Here is a 22,534-nt window from a genome sequence, read left to right on the forward strand (position 1 = left end):
CAAATCTCCTTTATATTTTTTTATAATTAAGAAATTTAAAGGGTTTTTTTTGAACCAATGGAAATCCGATATTAGGATACAAAAGAAAAAGAAAAATGAAAGTTAACTTTATTTATGTTGTATGTCTGTTACACTTTCCTCAAATGCCTGAAGGTTCTTAATTTTTAGCGACATTCCATATTTTTTTCACATTTTATTTTTTGAGAGACAGAGAGAGACAGAGTGTGAGCGGAGAGGGGCAGAGAGAGAGAGGGAGACACAGAATCCAAAGCAGGCTCCAGGCTCTGAGCTGTCAGCACCGAGCCTGACGTGGGGCTCGAACCCATGAACTGGAAGATCATGACCTGATCTGAAGTCGGACGCTTCACCAACTGAGCCACCCAGGTGTCTCTTCCCACCTTTTTTTTTTTTTTTTTTAGCTATATCCCAGTCAAGTCTTATCAGTTGTTCTAAAATGGTTTATAAATATATTCCTTAGGGTAACCTGTATGCGATCATACTTGGTAGAATAAATATGGTATGCTATACTATATGTCAGTTTGGTTCTAGAAGCTGGTTTCTTATTTAACTGCTGACGCTTGAGTTAATATCTACCCTAGTACTGTTACCAGTAAGTAGCCGTCCAGGCCTTGAAGGTCTGCTTTAGAATTACAGATCTCCTGTTGTGCTGATAACTGTATGATATCTATTACTATGGTATGAAATACTATTTCTTTTATTAGTTTTAAATTAAAAATTTAGTTTTCATCACATAGCCACATGTTAAAAAGCAGAACACAAGATTCCCCTCCATTAATTAATTACATTGATTACATAATTAATTACTATTCCATGTAATAGTCAAAACTGTGAAGCTGTCTAATGTTAAAGTTTGTCCCTCCCCCCTGTCTCTTCTGTCCCAGCCTGGGTGAGAGCTGGATGCGGTGCTGGGTCAGCTGCATTCCTGGTTTTCTCAAGGTGTGTTTTGCCTTTTGTCCCCAGTGTTGTAGCACTGGTTCCCTCTTGCACAGGGAAGAGGTGGGGTTCTTATTTTCTATTAATCATATCAAATATTAAGTGTTGCCTCTTCTTCTTGGGGCACATTTCCGGGTTGTTTGGAGTTCCCCTCATTCACTGGGACGTGTCACCTGCTGCTCCTTACTGAGACCAATGTGTCCTCTCTTCAAGCTCCTACTTGTGGTGGTCCACCCGCTGTGGTTTCTTGCTGTGATATCTATGGCTCCCTCATTGTCACTTTTGATGAAATCACTGATGTCCCCTCGCTGCCCTTTTCTACCTCTCCCGCTCTCTCTGCCCCTCCCCTGCTTGTGCTGTCTCTCTCTCTCTCTCTCTCTCTCTCTCTCTCTCAAAATAAACATTAATTTAAGGAAAACAAAATCCTCTTCCTATTTTCTACATTCCATCCTCTTCAAATCAGTAGTTTTCTAAGCCTTGTTTTATAGTTAGCTATTGTTGCGTAATAAATTACCCTAAGATTCAGCAACCTAAAACAGCAAATGATGATTGTGTCACAGTTTCTACAGTTAAGGAATCTAGATGCTGCTTAGCGGGGAGGTTGTGGATCGGGGTATCCTGTAAGGTTGCAGTCCAGCCGCCCGGAGCTACAGTCATCTGATGGTTCCGCTGTCCACTGGGGGAAGATTTGTTTTCAACGGGAGCTTACATTGCTGGCTCGTTTGTTGTTATTTTTTAAATCATCTTGTTGTATGAAAGTCACCCCTCAGAGATTCCTGAGGAGGGGCCCTTGGAGTAACGTTTCTGCAATCTTGCATGTTCAGAATTCTTGCATGTTTGTTTCTTGGAGTGTTGTTTGGCTGAGGACCATGTCGCTCATCTTTTTTTTTTTTTTTTAGCATTGCAGAGTTTAGAGAATTCTTATTTACCTGACTAAATAAGTAATTATTAATTTATATCTGAAGCCTAGAGATTTTCACTAGAATTTTATCCTAGTGCTGACTGTTCAGAACTATTTTACCCAGGGACATGGTTATTTTGTTTTTTTTTTTGTTTTGTTTTGTTTTGGTCTTTCACCCAAGATGGAGATTCAAGTGGTCTTGACTTATGCCTTTTTAAAAAATTTTTTTTAATGTTTATTCATTTTAGAGACAGAGAGACAGAGCCCAAGTGGGAGAGGGGCAAAGAGTGCCGGAGACAGAATCTGAAGCAGGCTGCAGGCTCTGAGCTGTCAGCACAGAGCCACATGCAGGGTTCAAACCCACGAACCATGAGGTCATGACCTGAGCCGAAGTCAGACACCCAACCGACTGAGCCATCCAGGCGCCCCTCTTGACTTACATCTTTAAATCTTTGCACTATTATGATATTATTTGCACTATTTTATTATTATTTTCTTTTTTGGGGATTCCTTTTATATGTGTGTTGGGTTTACGTTATCTGTGTTGCACTCTACAATTTTTCTCTAATTCTTTTTCATTTATTATTAATATATATTTACTTAGTTTGTGTCTCCCACTTCAGTCTTTGCTACCTTCTTATGCTTTCAGGACTCTCTCTTTCCCTGTATTCCTCCAATTTCTCCTTCATTTTTATGGTGATTTTACTTGTTTCCATTATGCCATTTGGTTGAGGACTGGAGGCTTATAATTCATCCCTTGTTCTTGTACTGCCAACCTCACCTTGCCACCTTGCATTTTTGCCTGATATAATTGCTTGAAAAAGGTGCTTGCTATGCATTACTATGCATTGCTGTGCATTTAAAAAAAATCCATGGCGAGGTATTTGGCCACAATTTTTAGCTTCTTTTATGGTGACATATTTTTAGTGTGTGCTTCCCTGTATGCCACTGGTTTTCTGCCCCACCCACCCGCACTCCCCCACTCCCCACCCCTCTCTCTTGTTCTTGTGGTATCTTTATATAGATCCAGTGGGGTCCACTTTCACTTCTGCATCACCGAACTGAGTAAGTTTTACTTGGTGTAGCCAAAGGAGACAGGCAGTGTGGTCTTGTTGTTTGTTTTGTTCTGTTTCTCCCACATACGATGAAAGACTTCACTTCTCTGTTTCCACAGACACAGACTGCTTTTATGAATCTGTCTTTTCTGTACAATTCCTCACTTAGCCTCACTTTCTCTGCTTTTTCGGCATCGTACTGCTTCCACAGATGCTTCTACCTGACACTGCTGCATGATGGCCACAATATAAAGAGGCATGGCTCCTGTGGCCTTAAGGAAGGTTGTGTTCGTTAGCTCTTTTTGAAACCTGCAGCTTCTGGATTATTTCTTCAAGGTTTCTTTTCCTTATTCCCTCCTGCACACCCTTTCGCTCAGTCACCACTGATTTGGGAACCATCGCATTAATCTGGAGGTCTAGGATTTCACTGTTTCCCCATTTTTAATAAATAGGGTATTTGCATAATTGTTTTTCATTCTCTATGTTTTGGAATGATTTCCAGGACTAAAAAGGGGGAAATGTTGACTCGGCACGACAATTTTCAAATTGGCAGTCCTCAACTCTCTTATGATCTCTGTTTTGTTTTTTTTTTTCTTCTTTTTTTAGTACTCCCCAGGTACATTGTGGTGGGGTTTTTTTTTTGGTTGTAAAGGGAAAATGTTACAGTTGGAAATTATGGAAACAATGACAATGATGCACATAAAGTGCAAGTGATTTTATGCCCTGAGACAGAGGAGCACTAAAAATTGGTGGCAAAAATTTTGTGTGGTTCTGCACAGCCATCGTTTCCATTTCCTGGAAGAACTCAGGTTGTTTTGACCACTTAAATTACGATGTTACTGGTAGGTAAAAATATTGAAGAGTATCTTTTTGCCGTTTTACTTATTTTATTTTATGGTGAGTACCTTTGGGTGGCTATGTCAATGGCGTTCTGCTCTATCTTCAAATTACATTTCTATTGATATCTGATAGGGGAAAAGCTTACACTTTATGGACAACGCAGGACTGTTTTGAAGACACTCATTTTGAAGCTCTCGTTTCCCCATATTCAAGTTTTAGACTCTGATTTCTTAAAGTAACTTAGATGCACCTACCAAATGGAAAACACAAAAAGTTGTGTGGGAAAATACATTCCAAGATGATAAATTTGTCTGAACTACAAGCATGCAACCAGAATGTAGATCCATAAACAATTGCAAACCATGCATAAAAGAACTTTTATGTGTAGGTTGTGTCCTTTGACAAAACTGGTGATAAATGCTACGGTTTAGGCAGTAATAAATTTGTTTTCATACACAGTTTAACTGCTAAACTATTTTGTTCCATATTGCTGTTGGTGTTGAGTGTTGCTCTTTGTTCTTTGTTGTGATTACCTTTTGCCTTTAGACTCTTTCAGGCCCTGCGGTTTATTCCAATAGTTGAGCCCATCCTCTCAAAGATTTATTTTATCATATTTTCATATAGTCTAGTTTCAAAAAATAGGTGAAATAAGATAAAGGTGTGGATTTCAATTTTTATTGTCCTTTTCCTACAACTCTCTGTCCCGTAGAGAAATAATACAAAGACAAAAGGAAATTTACTATTCAGAGACATGATAAAGAGAATAATAAAAAAGCCAGAAAGTCGTGGAAATAATTAAATGTTCTAATATATTCACATAAGGAAAAACCAGAGGAGATTTTATAAAACTTATTGAAAAAGAAAGATATTTTATAATTAATCAGGGCTCCAGAGAAAAGTTTTTAATATTAAAAAAGACGAAAAAAAGATACAGTAATTTATGGTTAATCTGAGTATTTTATTTCCTTTTAGGAATTAAGAAAGTTAAATTTCCTGTCTTCTTAATTCCCAGATTGCAAGTAATACAAACCAGTATGTGTTTTCTACATTTTTGTGTGTGATACAACCACTTTGACCATATTTCTTCCTTTATAGGTCTTCTATTTCTTTTTTAATTTTTTGATCTTTGCCTCATTTCCTCCATCTAGTCTTTCTACATATATAGGTTTCATATAGCATTGTTTATATAGAATATAAATTATGTAATCTCAAATTTACATAAGAAAAACTAACATTTTTGAGGGTCGCCTGGGTGGCTCAGACAGTCAAGATCCGACTCTTGATTTTAGCTCAGGTCATGATCTCAGGGTTCATGAGATCGAGCCCTGCATTGTGCTATGTGCTGACAGCACAGAGCCTGCTTGGGATACTCTCTCTCTCTGTCTCTCTCTCTCTCTCTCTCTCTCTGCTTCTTCCCTACTCTCTCTCTCTCTCTTAAAAAAGAAAGTGTTTTGGTGTACCATCATGTACTTTATTATTTATAGATCTTCCTCTTAAAAAAATCATTAGTAATTTCTGTGATCATGGCACATTTATTGGGTCTCTTTCCTCCCTTGCTCTTTGTTTATTATCGTGACATCTTTTGCCTTTGGACTCTTCCATGCCCTGCAGTTTGTTCTGATAGTTGAGTCAGTGTTCTCCAAGCTTTATTTTTATCATATTTTCATATACATATGAAAATGTATGTTTCCTACTTGTTTTGTTACTGAGAGTGAGATGGAAAAGGAAAGAAGCCTCTGTTCTTTTTGCTGCCACGGTAAAGAATTACAGAACAGTGAAACGAAAGTAAAGCAAAGTTTTATTAAAGTATATTCTAAGGGAGAAGGCCAATCAAGAGAGACAAAGACCCTGGAAACTCTGGGGTATGGGCTTATACTAACTTTTTCTTTGGGGTGGGTCCTAGGGTCATAACACTGGAGTGACAGGCCTGGATTATATAATTAGCCAACTAAGCATGTCTTTTTTGCAAGATGTATTCAAAATGCCTGCACAGGATAGGCAACGGCAACATTATTTTTATTCTAGAGACCCCGGTCGAGTAAGGACCAGGGGCTGCTTTGTGCACAAGTGCAACAAGCACAAGGAACTTAACTCTTCTGCTGGGATGCTGTAACTGCAAAGGGACTGCTAGATGGGTGCAGTGGGGTGTTCCCTGGGCAGTCCTCGGTTGGGGACATCTAAGGTCCATCCACCTTAGGTCGCTCAGGCCTAGCTTCCTGCCTAACATTTCCTATTTCAATATTTCATGTTTATCTCACTTTCTTCATTGTCAAATGGTAGATGTAATAGCAGTGGGAAACCTGCTAATTCTTTCATGACGAACCTTCACATTTTAATTTTGTTATCATATTCCCAAACCAAGGATTCTGATGTCTGGCTTCATTAAACCTAAAGAAGAAGCCTAAAATTAAGAATAGCAATGTTAACAGTGGAGTTACTGGAAAAACAAAATAAGAACAAGGGCAACCCACTAGAAACAAACTATGCAGAAGCATTTGTTTTTCTTTCCCCCCGTTTGAGCCATGTCCTGCTGTAAGAGCTCTGGTTCTCTGGTCAGTGAGGTCTCACGGCCCTTCAAACGAAGTCCATCCTTTTTTGCTGATCTTTCAGCTCTCTGAGGGCATGGCTCCAGCATAGACATCCAGACCATTTCTGCCCTTACTGTTGGTGTAGACACATGCTGTACACTAGGGTAATTGCATCACCTCCTGTTGATGCATCACCTCCTAGTCCCACCTCCCTCCCATTGTTCTTATGCTGCCTTCTTTATCTGGCTCACCTCCCCACCCCCGTATTTTCAGTTGAAATCCCAGCGGTTCTTCAAGGTCAACTGAAAAGCTGCTTTATCAGTGAATTCATCTCAGATCACTTCTGCTTGAAAAATATTTTCCTCATCTCTAATTCTATTAAAAATTTATCATTTACTTATGACTCTCAATTCTTCGTAATTATTTTTGACAATTCCTTTTCGTCTCCTTCAAGTTTAAAAATGTAATGCTGGTAACTTTGTTTTTAAAACATTTCAGCTTTCTAAACAGCAACAACAACAACAACAACAACAACAGAAGAGTACAAATTTCGCTTTTTAAGTGCAGGTTTATAACTGTTTATTGGTACAGTTGGGCTTTTCTCTTTGATAATTATGAAAAGGTTTACTGCAGTATTCTTGCCAAGAATACATAACCTGAATCTAATCATGACGAAAATGTCAGACAAACTCAAACTAAAAGATTCCACAGAATAATTTTTTTGTACTCTTCAAAAATGCTAAGGTCAAGAAATTAATAGAGAAGATGAATTATTGCTCCAAATTGAAGGAATCTAAAGTTATATGAAAACTACACACAATGAATAATTTTGAATTGGATGCTGGACTAGGAAATATGATTCTACAGGAAATTACTGGGACAATTGATGAAATGTGATTATCAACTGTGTATTAGTAGTGTTGTAGGATGTTCACTTCTCAGATGTTGAAATTATGTTGTGGTTACATAAAAGAATATCTCCTTTTTAAGGAAGAACACATTGAAGTAGGGGTAATATGGCAGGATGTCAATCGGCATATATACACACACAGATATATACGTACATATACGTACAGAAATACACACACACGTATAGACGTATGCGTCTGTTTACACAGACATGTATCTGTGTATGTGTATGTGTGTATGATCATTGGTTAATTACCCTGAGTTATTTGCTATGCATATCTATTGTTCTAAGAGATGAACAAAAAGCGGAGTAAGCACATTCTTGTTCTATGTGCGGACACTTGTGCAGCTTTGAGAAGTGATGCTTTTTGGAAGACATAGTTCAGTGCATGGACTGTGAGTTTAGACCTAATTATCCTGTGGTTGGCATCCACGGAGACTCTAAATGTCTATGTCATATGTAATGATACAGCATTCTCCTGCCATTCTTAACTGTGGGAAAGGAGGAATCATCTGGCATGAGGCATGAGAAGTCATGTTCACTCTGTATTGTTTATTAGTCTTATTTTTCCCTCTACTTTATCCCTTATGTCAAGTACCATGCCTTGTGTCTTATACTCTGGTTTGTTGTATATTGTGTTTCCTTAGAAAAATTGCGTGGTTCAAAAACATTAGGTGATGATTAGGAATCAATAACTTACAATGAGTTTCTCCCCAAAATGTCCTGTATAAGCTAATGTTCAAAAGAGAAATTTATTTTTTTTCTGTTAAACAAATTTTAAATGAATATATTTCACACAGAAATCCTACTCCCTGCCTCTGAGCCTAGAATAATAGGTGTAGCAGAGAGCTGACTTAAGTAATAATACTTTCATCTGATATTATTATGTGGATTAAATTATTTAATACACAAAAAGAGCTTTAAAGAGTCTCTGCCAAAGAATCAGTGCTCAATAAATGGAAGCTGATTTTATTACTTTTTTTCCTATATATAAAATGAGAGGGAGGGAGGAAAGGTGGGAGGAAGGGTAGAGGTGAAATGTGGGAGAAGGAGGAGAGGGAAGGGAGGCTGAGAGTGGGGGAGAGAAGGAGGTTGGGACAGACAGGAGTGCTCTAGGATGATACATAAAGGGCAAGGTGTTCATGATTGGGCAAGAAGCAGAGATCAGAGTAGTGAATGGAAAACCCAAGGTTAAAAAGAATGGCAAGGAAAGAAGTGGGTCAGATACCAGGTAAACAGTAAACAATCTAGAAGGGGTTAAAGTTCAGGAAACAGAAAACAAGTGGAAATTGAGGAAGTAGGTTGAACTAGGAAGAGGAGCATTGATTTAAGTCACCAAGGCTAATAACAAAGAACAGCTTCATGTACCTCAGGATTTGTACCTACTCCTTTAGAGGGCCCAGGTTGATCAGCAGGTGAAGCCTGAGACCAAGCTCAGAAAAAAAAACACCAGCATGGAGTGGGAAGGAGAAGTCCGGAGAGGTGTGACATTTCTCTTTCTGGTAACTTCCATTTAGATAATTGGGGTTGTTTTTCTCACTAGCTATATGTGGTAAATATGAAGGAAAGTATATACATGTTAAAAACAAATAGAAATCCTGTTTTCTGGTGGTTCTAGTTGTTCGTTTTTATAATTTGATGGGTTTGGGCTTTCTCTAATAAAGTGAATGAAATAAAACTACTCTTAGTTTTTTTTTTTTATTTTTTTTAATGTTTTATTTATTTTTGAGACAGAGAGAGACAGAGCATGAATGGGGGAGGGTCAGAGAGAGAGGGAGACACAGAATCTGAAGCAGGCTCCAGGCTCTGAGCTGTCAGCACAGAGCCTGACGCAGGGCTTGAACTCACGGACCGTGAGATCATGACCTGAGCCGAAGTCGGTCGCTTAACCGACTGAGCCACCCAGGTGCCCCTACTCTTAGTTTATTAAATGTTTGTAATTTTCAAAGTTGAAATATTTTTTAAGAGTAAAGGGGACTCACGAATGGTAAATTAAATTTGCTGGTTTTATGAAGTAATGGAAGTCTTCCTGTATTGTTACACGAAGTAAGTATAGGAAGCCTTCCTACACTGTTCCACTTTATATAATAGCAAGAAGAATGAACACAAATCATTATTCCCTATGTGAGTCTCTATCCATCTCAATCAGACTATTCAAGGAGTGGGAAGGGGGCTTGCCAGAATTTCTAATACCTGGCACAATGCTAGTTCTACTGAATGAATTACAGCTCTGGGAGTGTGTTGTGAAAACAGAGAGCAGAGGTTTTGGGAATAAATATCAAATGAGTTCTTCTGTGGCTGGTGTACCCTGAACTTTAAGAACCACTGATCTGGACCAATTTTCTCATGAATATAATCTCGGTTGATGGATAACAAGGCACTGCTTAAAGAGTTAGAAATAGTGGCATTATGTGTTTTAAATCGGTATCTCTCCTTTGTTGTTTGAAAGTTTCCAAATTTTCTTTTAGAAAAGGAATTCATTTATGTTGATTTTATAAATGTGTACACAATTATGATTTACCTCATTACTCTAGAAAGTAATGTTTGCTTTGAATCACGACTGCGGATCATTTTTACTGGTATGAAAAAATTATTTTTGAAATTCTTTTCTTGTACCCTAAGGTGCATACATAGCATAGTATGTATGTATAAGCATTTTATAGAGAAATTTAAAAATCACACACCTGCAGGCTCACCTTCATCTGAAGATATAGAATGTTACCAACTCCCTTGAACTCTCTGGAGACCCCTCCCCTATCATCTTTTCTCTTTCCCCATTTTCTTAGATAACCACCATTCTGTACTTTCCTTTTATAGTTTTTGTTTTGGTTAGTTTATAATTTTACCGCATATGTATTTATCTGTGAAGTATATTATCTGTATATATTTTGGGTTTTTACTTTATACTAATGAAAACATATTATATTAACTCTTTTCTGACTCAATATTATGTTTTTTGAGACCTATCCATGTTGATGTATATATAGTTCAGTTATTTCCATTGCCCCATAATTAGAATGCACCCCATTTTATCTATCAGCCTTACTATTCATGTAAATGGTAACTAGTTGGGGCACCTGAGTGCTTTAGTCGGTTAAGCATCCAACTCTTGATTTCGGTTCAGGTCGTGGTTTCACAGGTCTGTGAGATCAAGCCCCTCATCGGGCTCTGTGCTGACAATTCAGAGCCTGCTTGGGATTCTCTTTCTCTCTGTCCCTGTGTGCACGCTCTGTCTCTCAAAATAAATAAACTTAAAAAAAAATTGTAACTATTTACAGAGCTTTTTGGTTTTGTCTTTAATTGATGCAGTTGCAATCCTGGTGCACTGTGTTAGTTTGGGGACATCTGTCTGGGAAGAGCATTGCTGGGTCACAGGATCTGTGCATATAATAGTTAATGTAAATTGTCTTTCCAGGACTATTGTACCAGTTTACTTGATAGAAATATAAGAGCTCCCAGTGCTTCCATTCTTTCCAATACTTGGTACTTCCTGAATTTTTATTTTTGCAATATAGTGAGTGTGAAAGTATATTTTATTATATATTTAATTTATACTCTCTTGATTATTAATGGGCATTTTTCTTATATTTACATATTTATGTTTTTCATATAATCAGTGTCCAATTTTGTTTTAGGAGGTGCTTCCTTGTGTCTTTTTACCCACCTTTTTTTTTCTTTGTAAAAATGCTTTATATGATACTTTAAGACATATTTGTTATATATTTTACATATATCTTCTCAAAGTTTGAGTTCGGGGCTTCAATTTTTAACTTAGTTTTTAACAGTTGTGATAAACATGCTCTTAATATAGTTAAGTGTGTAAATATTTTTTTTAGCTTACTATTTATTATATCCTGTCTAAGAAATCTTTGCTTCTCTTAGGTCATAGAAATATCTTCTAAAAATTTGAACCTTTTGACTTTCTCGTTAAAGTCTAACATCCATCTGGAATTAATTCTGTATGTAGTATAAGGCTGGCCTCCAAATTATGTTTTCCATTGTGAATTACCTGTTCTTTGAATGTTTCAGCTGAATATATTTAAGAGTTTTGGATCCACTCAGGTTTTCTATTTGAGTCACTTTTGTTGTTTTATTTCTCTAGGAATTTGCTGATTTCATTTGTTTTCACATTTCTCTGTTTAAAATTGCTTATACCATTCCTTTATTTTTTATATCTACTCTATATGAAATTGCATGTTTTTTTTAATTTTTAAGATCATTTGTCTTATTTTTTAAATATCAATTGAGCTTATCAGTTATTCAGTGTCTTTTGTCCTTTCAAAAGACAACCTTTACATTAAATTATTTTTCTATTGTATATTTTTCTATTTTTGTTATTTTCGTATTCCATTTGATATTTATTTTCTTCTGCTTTTTTTTGAATTTTATAAATGCTTAGCTCATGGGCATGGAACCTTTCTGTTTTTCCTTTTTACAATAAACATTTCAGGCTATAATTTCCCCAACAGGTTCTTACAACTCTTTTCAATATTATTCAGTTCTACCTATTTTCTAATTCTATTTTGATTTCTTCTTCAGAAGTATAGGCTTTAATTTATCTTTTTGGTGTTGATTTCTAAATTTTGTTGTATGGTCAGAGAATGCAGTCTATATTAGTCAGGTAGTTTGAAATTTATTAAGGTCTATTTGTGGCCTACTTTTTGACTGATTTTTAAAATATGCCACATGTGCTTGAAAAGAACACTTATCTCTATATTTGGTGTGCAAGGTAATTTCTGGCCATTGGATTAAGCTTGTTATTTGTACAGTATGTCTTTTTAAATTCTTTTATTTTGAGTTGTCTTTATATCTTTGCTCTGTCTTTATAGATTAGGTGTATATTTTATAAATAGTACATAGCTGGATTTTTTAAATTCAGTCTTAGCTTCTTAATCTTTTAATGTATAATTTAATTTATATATATTATGATACCTGATGTATGTGAATTTAATTCTGTCATTTATTGTTTTTTATGTGTTCCAGTTTTTAATGTTTCTCTTTTCCTTAATCTTTTTTTTGCCTTCTTTTAGCTTGAGTCCTTCCCCATTCCATTGGCTTGCTACTTTAGTCTTTCAGTGATATCCTAGAAATTTTAAGATGTTTACTTAAACTAGATTTAAATTATTATTAATAATTATCTGTAATTATTAACTATTATCTTTAATTGTTATATTTCCTTCGTACTGAAAAATTAAAAGGCCTTTAGTAATGCTTTAATCATCTCTTTTTCACCTTTACAGGATGATGATTCTTTTTCCACATTTTATATTTATAGAATCAATGCTTGTTTAACTTAAGCCACATATTTACACTTCTCTTTGAATACTGTTGTTTCTTGCATCTCAAACTCTCTTCCTGGGATCATTTTTTTTTCCCTCAGGAAGTATATCTTTAAAGATTTTCTTTAGCGAGCTCTTTTGGTAATAAATAAATTAAATCTCGATTTCAGTTTGTGCAAACTATCATTATTTGCATCATAATTGGAGATAGCCTCAGTGGATATAAGAGTTGTTTTTTCTCAGTTCTTAAAAACATTCTTCTCTTCTCACATCCGTGTTGCTGTTTAGAAGTTTGTTATATCATATCCATTCTTCATTCTTCTGTAGGCAGTCTATTTTTTTTCATTAACAACTATTAATATCTTCTCATTGTATCTGAGTTTCTTAGTTTATAATGATGTGCCCTAGATATTTAATAATTGTATTTATCCTGTATGTAATTGAGCTTCTTAGATCTGAAATTCCATGTCTTTCCATAATCTGGAAAATGTTCAGGCGTTAAGAGTTTTTAAGATCGTTCCTGTCTCCATTCTTTCATTGTCTCCTGGGACCCTAATGAAGCACATGTGCAGCTTTCTTGTGCTGTGTGTCTCTTAATCACCCAGCCACATCTGTCTTCCCTCTGTCCATCTTGCTTCATTTTACTTAGTTTCTTCAGATTTGTCTTTTGGATATCAGATATCTCAGCCATTTCTCATCTGCCTTTGAAATTTCTCATAATTTTCTAAATTCAGTTATTACATGCCTTTACATATTTTATCTCTAAGAGTTCCATTTGGGTGTTTTATCAAAGCCTAGCCCATCCTAATAATCTTTGGTTTCACCACAGCCTCATTTTCTTTTTTTATTTCTTCCACTATATTAACACTTATTTATATTCTTTTCCTGGAAATAGTAATATGTGGATTGCTGGCCTGGTTCTCTAATACCATTTAAGTAATTTTTTTTTCATTGTAATTGATGTAACATGCAACTTTATCTATGGAAATCCTTTGAGGCCTGATTTTAATGTATTTTGCTAAAGAAAGGATTTAGGTCTCTTTCTGCCAGGAACTTGAATTTCCACCCGGGACCACTTTAAACCAAATTCTTGGCTTGCAGGTTTTTTGGCAGTTTTTTGGGTAGAATCTATCCAGATCCTAAACCTATGTGAATGCTTATAGCTTGGGAAATCTTAAGAAGCAGTCTTTCTGCATTTTAATTCCACCCTGAGCCAAGGCTGAGAAAGAAAATTTCCTTTTGCAGGTTTTCGTGCCCCAGTTTATAAAGAGATTTCTGGTCTGATCTCTCACTCTGTTCATGCCCTGACTTTTTCTCCCCTTCAGTGAGTATGGAGCTCCTTAAAACCCAGCAGTACTAGGGATCAGCAGAAAAACTCAGAGCAAATATGGGTTCCAATGTATTCCTTTAGCACCATGAATTTTTATCTCTTTACTATTTGGCCCCTGGATATTTTCTTACTTTACCTTCAGTCATTCATGAATGAAAGATTATTGTTGTTATTAATATTATTTTGGGGTATTTTAGGTTTGATGTATAGAGATGGGTACTTGTGAATTTCTAGTTTGTTACATTTCTGTAAACAGCTTACTAGAAATACTTATTATATTTTGAAACAAGAATTGTTATCACTTACGAGTATAACAAGGACTGTGAACAATTAGAAATTTCAGCTAATATAACATTTCTGACATGCATCTTGAGAAGTGGCCTCCAGGGGACTTTGAACCAAGTAGCCAAAATGGCCTTTTCTCTGTTTTACCTCTAGATGTTTTATTTTCATTGTCACGGTCCACTCACAAATTAAAAATCCATAAAGCCTCAGTAAATTGTTGGCGTAAAATTTGTACACATTCCAGTTTGAGAGGGAAAATGTTTTTAAGGGAATCTAAAATGCCAGAAATAAAAATTCTTTTAAAAACTTCCAATGAAATAGGAAGTTATACTTAAACATATATAAGGAAGGGATTTCTTAGAAATAATTGAGATTTAATCAATACTTCAAAATAAGCCAATTATGGTTCTTTAACTGGAGAGAAAAATATTTTATAAATAATGACTATTTTCTGCTTTTCCCATCATCTGTTAGTCATAAAAGATATAATTTCATTGTAGGAAAGATGTGATTTAATTAATTTTCATGTTTTGTGGGCATTCATGACACTGCAATAGGAGGTTGAATATAGACTCAAATCAAAGAAGATACTGGTTTTTCCATAGTGGACTTTAGAGTGGAAGAAAACTTACTGATTTACAATAATAGCAAATTGGAAAGAAGTGTGGTATGGTACATTAATTAAGTGGAAACATTTGTATTATGGTTCTTTTGCAAATTTCTACCCTGGGGATACCTTTGGGGGACCTTACTGTGTGAGAAACCATGGTGTTTTATAGTAGAAAAGATGTCCAGTAACTATGCATTTTCTGTGTGCTGACCTTTGGTCAGATGTGTTTAGGGAAATGTGGCATAAAACCTACCTTTGGCTTTATTGAGTTTTTCTTTCTACCAATTTATTTATTTAATATTTATTTTTGAGAGAGCGCAAGCAGGGCAGGGACAGAGAGAGGGGGACAGAGGATCTGAAGTGGGCTCTGCGATGATAGGCTGACAGCAGCAAGCCCAGACTCACAAGCTGCGAGATTATGACCTAAACCAAAGTCGGATGCTCAACTGACTGAGCCACTTAGGTGCCCTGAGTGTTCTTCGTCCTAATGCACTCTCCTCCAATTTAGTGAGTTATGAGGGGGTTGGGGCATGAGAGGATGTATGATGAAAGGAAAGTATGGTTAAAAAAGAATGTTGTAGATAAATTCATAAACTCTTAGACTGTAACTAGATTACATGAATAGTAACAATGAAGTTCATTACTTCAGTCCATTACAACTTTCTTTAAATCTCCAGTCAATTGCAATGATCAGACAGTGTAAATATTACTTGGGTGATTATTTTTCAGCTATGTAAAAATCCGATTCAGATTGTTTCTGGTCAGTTCTGCTCTTGCACAATTGTTTACCAGATTAGAAAGAAAACCATTGAGTATCAATTGATAACCACTGAGTATCAGTGATTCTCAGTGGTTTTCTTTCTAATCTGGTAAACAATTGTCTGGTCACCTATTTATAGAAATATCTATTACTCATAAATACAAAGTAATAAAAAATGACTCAAGGAAGGCTTAATTACTTGCTTTTATTTATTTAAACTCTTTCATTCTGGGTTTATGTGACAACATGGACAAATACTCTGATGCTAAGGCAAATCTGTTTCGCTGAGAAAACTGTGCAGCTTTAAATGACAATAATTCATGTGTAGGCATTCTTTTTTAAGTTTTTTTTAATGTTTGCTTATTTTTGAGAGAGAGAGAAACAGAGACAGAGCGTGAGCGGGAGAGGGAGACACAGAATCTGAAGCAGGCTTCAGGCTCTGAGCTCTCAGCATAGAGCCCGTTGCAGGGCTTGAACTCAGGAACTGCGAGCTTATGACCTGACCTGAAGTCAGACGCTTAACCAAATGAGCCACCCAGGCACCCCTAGGTGTTCTTGTATAAAGAGACTGGAGAGCTAGCCTGAGCTAGATGCAATCTGAAGGGATTTTTTTCATAGTTTTATGGAGTTTGAATTTTAACTTAAAGGCACCAGTTTCAGACCTGTCTTAAATGATAAAATATAAGTAGACAATAGTTTGAGAAGGGTTTCTCTGACAGATAATGGCTATAATGAGTGGACAAGGAAGATACTGCAGTGATACTGAAGAGAAACGATTGAGAGCCTGAATTAAGGCATTAACAGGATTCTAGAGAACAAATTGGAAAGATGTTTCTAGGATAAAATATACAAGTCCCAAGGACAGATTAGATGTATAGAGGTTGATCGACCGTAAAAAGGTGAATATCTCTCTCAGATTTCTGTCCTTGGCCCTTTTATTCCAAGTAGTGCTTCCTAAATGTGGTTTAAAAGATTTTCTTTAAATTGAATGTTTTCATATCTGTAATCTTAGGCTAGCAATTCTTAAACTTTTTGTTCTCAAAACAGCTTTATATTCTTAAAAATTTTTGAGAACCTCAACGAGCTTTTTTATGTCAGTTAAATCTATGGATTTTTATTATGTCAGAAAATAAAATATAGAACTTTAAAAATCAATTCATTTAAAAATAATAACTCAATACATGTTAACGTAAATAACATATTTCTATGTAAAAGGGCTGTTTTTCAAAAACAAAAATCAATTAGTGAGAAAACTGGCATTGCTTTACATTTCTGTGAAACTCTTTAATATCTGGTTTAATAGAAGTCAAATTCTCATACTGGCTTTGGCAACATGTTTTATGTAAATAAACCCTTTCCTCACCCTAATATGTAGTTAGAAAAGAGAGCAGTATTCTTTTGTAATACTACACTCAAACTTTGTAAGTGATAGCTTCTTAAAGCTTACTTGCAGTGGGAATCTAAAAATCCTATCCGTGAACTTTTTGTACTCCATTAAATTACAGATCTTTGGCCTGTCTTGCACTTCAAATGACCCTTACCCACACATGAATTGTATCACCTCCTACTGGGCATTGGGGAAAATATAGGCTTAATGAAATGCAAATATTTTAAGTATTGATAAATATCACTATAAAATCAGGTTTGTTAATATCACCATTGATTTCTAATCAGAAAAGTATTAAGTACCGGGGTTGTCAATCTTATGGTATGCATATAAGATTTCCAAAGTTCTGTTTTTTTGCTTAAAGAATAAATTTTCCCATTGCCAGCAAATATTGTCAATTTTCCTTGAAAATTTCAAGATGTCTGCTGGTATTCAAATTTGAATAGCCATTGTTTGGCTATTAGTTGTTCTTTCTAGTACAAAATTTGTTTCATGTTGGCAGGATTAAGTGAGGGGGAGCCTAATGACTTTTTTAGGCATCAACTGAAAGAATTGCACAGGTGCTGTTTTTTTTTGTTGTTTTTTTTAAATAACTAGTGAACTTTAATACGTAGCAGAAGTGCAATACACATTTTGCCACATGGAATATTAAAAAGACATGTACTGGACTGTTCCTTATTTCCAAATAAAGTAATTAGGATTCAATACAGATAAACAAAATGGAGGACATATATGAAATAACTGTTTGCAGATATTGGCCACCAGACAGTTCAGGGATATTATCTCAGAGCGAGGAAGCAGTAAGGTGAGTCCTGTAATTGCCCCTGCTTACTACCTGGAGAGAAATTCTAGGCCAAAACACAGGAAGGGGTAACCAAGGTGGAGTCGTGGCATCCCAGTGTTCAGAGATGGAGGGGGGAGAGATTGGGGCATCTCAAGTTAGCATGCGGAGTTCTGGAGCAGTGAACGCTGCACAGAGAGGAAACTTTGGAGAGGTGCAGACAATTCGCCTTGAATCCTCAGCTGAATGCTCATCAGGACATGCCTGCCAGGAAGCCACTCAAGACCTACCGAAGAAACATCCCGAGGGCACAGAGGAACATCTCAGGAGCTCACTCAGAGCTGGAAATAGTTTTGTGGCCACCAGCAAGAGTGGAAAAACCGTATAATCCAAGAAACACTGAGGAGGATAACTTAGAAAAGTATTGCCTCGGTAGTGGAGGCAAAATTAGCCATAGATGAAAGGCTATTCTGGCCACTCATAACAAATGTAAAAGCAAGCCTTAAAAATCTGAAACTGGTTTCCAGTAACATAACTGCATCCCAGAGCAAAGCTCAGGAATATCTGTAGGAATATAGCACACAAACAAAGTTCATAATACCCACCAGCAGATCAAAAATTATCCAGTATGCAGAGAAGCAGGAAAATTTTAAGTATAAGTAGAAAATTCAATCTTAAAGGGCTTGGATCTAGAATATGTAGAGAACCCTGAAAACACAATAATAAAAAAGTAAAAAATCCGGGTGAAGAAAAATCCAGTGAAAAATCCGGGCAAAGGGTACTTTAAAAAAAGATACCCAGATTACAAGAAAGCACATGCTCAATGAAAGATGCTCAATGTTACTAGTCATTGCAGCACAAACTATAAAACTGTTTTCCAAAGTAGTTGCACCATTTTACATTCTCACCAGCATGGTAAGAGTTCCAGTTGCTCAACACCCTTGTCAACTCTTGGTCAGTCTTTTCAATTTCAGTCATGCTCATGGTTGTGTAGTTGTATCTTACTGGTTTTTCTTTTTATACAAAATCAACATGTATTTTAACCACAAGTGCATAGCGGTTAATACCACAATTTGGTGCGACTGCCCTTATTATTAATGTCTTGGATTATACAGTACTTCTAGAAAGTACTGTCGAGGTGACAGTTTTACTGTCCATTACTTTTGCACCATTGTAGGTAAATTGCATCTTAGTATTATCATGAAAATTGTTTTGACCTCATGGACTCCTTGAATCACTGTTCTGGTCTGCACTTTTCACCTAGTCTTCATGTCGTTTATCAGCGTCCCACATTCAGATTTGCTAAAATCATTATTTCTTCTGCCCCCTCATAAAAAAAAATAGCCCTATTCATATTTTAAAGGCATTCTATATTTTAAAGGCATTCCTACTCCCTCATCACGCCAGTGCTATCCCAGAATCGCCTCTCCCACATTCAACTAATTTCTGTGCCTTAAATGTCTCTGCTTTCCCATTCTCCATCCCCATTGACCTATATTATCATCTTTCTTTTTACAGTCGTCTGCTGGCGGCCTCTTTCGTCTTTTTCTGAAACTCACACTCGATTATGGGGTCTACATTACCAGCAAAATAAAGTCAAAGGGCCTTAGAGCAGCAGCAACTTGCTCATCATCGAATATTATGTAAAATATATTTTAAAATTTGCAGTATGGTTTAAAACACATACATTGATTGTTCACTAATTTAGACAACAATTAATCAATTCTAACAGTAAATGCATAATGATCACTTTGTATATTTAGGACAAAGGCTGGTAGAACTGTTTTTGTACTTCTAGAATGTATTAAGGTTTGAGAAATTATTAGCTGCCAACTTTTAGATTCAAGGATTGAATATCTGCTTTTTTTCTGTCTCTAAGAAACTAATAGTTCATTATAACTTCAGAATTCCAATTAAAATGATGGATTATTTGAAAAGTATATTACTCAAAAAGTCTGAATTATAAATGTGAGTTCAGGTATGTGGTGCTCTATACAGGGTTTTAGTTTGTCCCAGTAAGCTTTTCTGGCTTAGATGATTTAACAAAGTAGCTCGAATTATTTCCGAGGCTGCAGACACTAACGTTTCAAGGTGTTCTCACTTCGTGATACATATCCAACCTCTCTTTAAAGTTTATCTCCTTAGAGTTTAATCAGTTTATCTTTTTTGAATTCTGTTTTTCTTTATTTTATTTTGTGTCCTAATGCCATTTTTTGGGTCATCATTATTTTATATACAGAAGAATGAAATTCAAACACCAGAATTGTGAATAGAAGCTTTTTAGTCCTGGACACCAGAGTGTAATTGCAAGTTATTTATTGCAAATAAAATAAAGGCATTGGGTCAGAATATTTTCAGTTGTGTTGGCAATGGCATTTTAGACACCATTCCAGGTAGCTTTTCACCATATTCATATTATAAGTGTATTGCCCTCTATTCCAGATTTCTACCAACTCCATTCTTTGAACCAAAGCTAAGGTATAGTGTTGCATATTACTCAGAATCATTAACTACATAATAGCTATTTTATGTCATTCCTTGCTACTCCAAAAATCCTGCTGTCTTCATTTTTTGCTGAAAACAGTCCTTTTCATGTTTCAGTTACACATGGAAATGCTCCTCTGCTACATTAACAGCGCCAATCAAAGGTTTCTCTGAACATTAACTCTAGTGTTAAAGGAAATAAACTATGTATTGAACAAGAATGCAAAATATTGCCATCTCTTATTGCAGAATATCTGTCTTTGAAATCTATGTCAAGGTAGTCAGTATCCTGAAGCCTACAGAAATGGAATCTGAGGTCCACAGAACTTCACTCTTAAGTGAAGATTGAGCCTTTGAAGGGAAATTTTACACATAAACTGCATTTTACTTACATATGCCTTGTTCCAGCTGGTAACTAACCACTTGCTAGTCTTGGTAATTATTTTCCTAGGCAGACACTTTAAACTTTATTTTTTTAACAACAGTAACATTTTCCCATCCACACATAGGTTTATGCTGGAAGATAAAACATAAGATCATATCAGATTAACTAACAGCTTGAAACAAAATGATGTATCTAACACTGATTTAGCATATTTTTATATCTCACACGTGGAATAAAATGAGAGGTCCTTATATTTTCACTTAATTCTTCACTGGGAAACACAACGTGCAGTTTTAAATTATGTTGAGAAATAAAAAAGGATTTAAAAAGTCAGACATTTTATGATATCGCCAAATGGGAATTCACTTACCTTCATATATTAAGGATATATATTTTTCACCTTAGGTTTGCATGAGATATTTCAAATTACTTTTACTAGTGTGTTAATACTCCTGTATATGGGGAGAACCAAAAACATTTTAAACACCATTTGCAGTTGCATAATAGCAGAATTGGAATTACGGGTCTTCCCAGGAACTATATTTATCTATTAAATTTTTATGGTTGTACTCTTTACTAGGCAATTAGGATTTCCTTTTGAATTGTAATGGGAATGTTTAGGCAGATGGAAATCAACACAAGTCCTCCTCTTAAATTTATCCTGTATCTGTATTTTTTTTTGAGTGTTAATAGTATCATAATGCTATAAAGTGTATTTATAGGGATGTAAGTAATGCTCATCAGTCTCTTTAATAGCTTCCCATATGAAGAAGCTTAGCTTTTATTCCACATTTCCTTTTATTCAGGTACCTCATTATTGTTCCATTATTCACAAGAGTAGAACCATACACTATAATTTTGTTATTCAACTGACCAAGTTCTTTATAATTCCTTTAAGTTCTTGAAACATATGAGAAAGTAAGGTTTATGTCTAATTTGTAATTGTTTCTTCATCTTTCAAAGCTGTTTAGAAGTTAAGAAAAAGGGACTATACAATTGGTTTTTTTCTACTTTCCTTCTTAAGAAGGATACTATATAATTTCAAATATTTAATTTTATAGTTTTTTTGTCTCAAAAAATATATGACATTGACTTTGAATGATGGGTAAATATTAAATTTTAAAGTAAAAAATTTAAATTAAAAAAGTATTAAAGGTTTGATTCTAATTATAAAAATAATATATGCTTATTGTAAAAAATCTGAATACTACAGAAAATATAAAAGAAGCACACACAGACAAAAATGTCACTCAGAATGACAATACCTAGAGGCAATCACTGTTAACATTTTGGCATTTTTCATTTCAAAGATAAATTCTTATATGTAGAATATAAGAAAGTTAAAAGTTGAGAGAGTATTTGCCAAATATGTACATAGAATCATTTTAACACAGAATCATAATTTTATGTTCAAAGAAAAGACAACACATAGTAAGTATGGGACTGTATTGCTAAATTAATATGGGAATAAAAATTTTCTTTAAGTTTGAGCACATCTGCAATGATAGGCCAGGATGTCAGATTTTGCCTTTGGCTTGGGAATGATATATTAAGTACTGTTCCATGAGAAAATGAAAATCTCCCCCCAAACCAATGACGCACTTTAGCGAAAGATTCCAGTTTGGAACAAATAGTTCAAAATAATATAACAAAATATTAATCTATGGAAAGATAGATTTAAATGGCAACGATAATTACACAGAATTGTGCAAAATATTGATGTAGGGAGAAGCAAAAGTAAGCGTTTCAGAGATGAGCTACAAACGGACGGACTATTATGAAAAATGGAAGACATTATAAAATTATAATGAAGATTTGTCTAGTACTTCATATGAGGAATTATTTTTTTAAAAACTTTTTATAAATCATAGAGTTAAAAGTTAAAAGTTTCAGAGTTAAAAGTCACCTCAATCTTCTCCAACATTGTTACTGACAGATAATATAATTAGACCTGAAGACATTACATTATCTGCGCTGGTCCCCTGCTGTCACACTGGGAAGGAATCTGGGAAAATCCACGATGAGTCAGAACGTTGGCTCCTTCC

At 35.3% G+C, this 22,534-nt stretch overlaps 1 protein-coding gene across 1 annotated transcript in view; it reads left to right on the forward strand.

Annotated features, from left to right (window-relative positions):
* BANK1 (B cell scaffold protein with ankyrin repeats 1) overlaps nt 1-22,534 on the forward strand; it is a 313,953-nt gene that overhangs the window by 37,932 nt on the left and 253,487 nt on the right. The gene's annotated exons all lie outside the window — the stretch shown is intronic.

The sequence above is a fragment of the Panthera onca genome, chromosome B1 (assembly GCF_046562875.1).
Source record: "Panthera onca isolate mPanOnc1 chromosome B1, mPanOnc1 haplotype 2, whole genome shotgun sequence".
In the NCBI taxonomy this organism is placed as follows: Eukaryota; Metazoa; Chordata; class Mammalia; order Carnivora; family Felidae; genus Panthera; species Panthera onca.